Below are 1,186 nucleotides of genomic sequence, written 5' to 3'. Positions count from 1 at the left end.
GCTAGCCTTAACTATCCTTACACTATCTCTTAACACTATCGCTTACACTATCCTTACACTAGCCTTTAGCACTATCCTTACAACTATCGCTTATACTACACTAGCCGCCTTAACACTATCGCTTACACTTCTTACCTATGCCTTACCTATCGCTTTCACTACCAGACTAGCTTCCACAATCCTTAGCACTATCACTTACATCTAGCTTTACACTAATCCTACTTCTTGATCACACTATCTATAGCCTTACCATCCTATCACTACTCTACCTTCGTATCTAGCCTTCACACTATCCTTACACTATCACTTACACTATGTATACACTAAGCCTTACACTAGTCCTTGACCTATTCCTACACACACTACACTATGACCTACCTTAAGTCTATAGCCTTGACACTATACTGCTTACACTATCCTTACACAGCCTTACGTATCTTGCATATCATAATTCAGGCTTAACTACTAACTAGCCTTACCAATCTTACATAGCCTTAAAGCTACATATCCTTACACTAGGCATCCTTAACGCCTACCTACGCCTTGCTTCACTTACAGAACACTATCCTTAACACTAGCCTTAACTATCCTTACACTAGCCTTACACATAACGCTGCACTATCCTTACACTAGCCTTGCACTATTTTACATACTTGCACTTTACACGGATACTTCATAGCTACAGCTAGTCCTTACACTAATTAAACCTTACACTAATCGCTGTGACACTATCCTTTACACTATTCACTCATTACACTAGCCTTGCCTAACTATCCTTAACACTAGCCTTACCACTATCCTTACACTATTCCCTTGCGCAACTCAGCCTTACACTATCCTTACACTATCCTTAACACCTAATCCTTACACTATCCTACACTAGCCTTGGATGTGGTGTGACCTGTAATATCATCTCGTGTGTCTCATGCATGTTGGCCAATGTATCTCGTGTTAAAACATGCCTGCGATGTAGTTGCACGTCTTATCCAATGAAGTGCATGTCTGATTATAAACAAAAAGCTGTATAGTTATGTGATTAGATCCCATTCATGTCAAACATATTTATTTCAGGGTTTTCCATGTTGAACAGTGGGCATTTAAAAAGGCCTACACCCCACCTGGACAATGATAGGGTCATGACCCACATTTTTTTGTCTAAAGGCTTTCATAGCTTATTATGACATAT

Source organism: Salvelinus sp. IW2-2015, linkage group LG4q.1:29 (assembly GCF_002910315.2).
Source record: "Salvelinus sp. IW2-2015 linkage group LG4q.1:29, ASM291031v2, whole genome shotgun sequence".
NCBI lineage: Eukaryota > Metazoa > Chordata > Actinopteri > Salmoniformes > Salmonidae > Salvelinus > Salvelinus sp. IW2-2015.
This window is presented reverse-complemented; position numbering follows the sequence as displayed.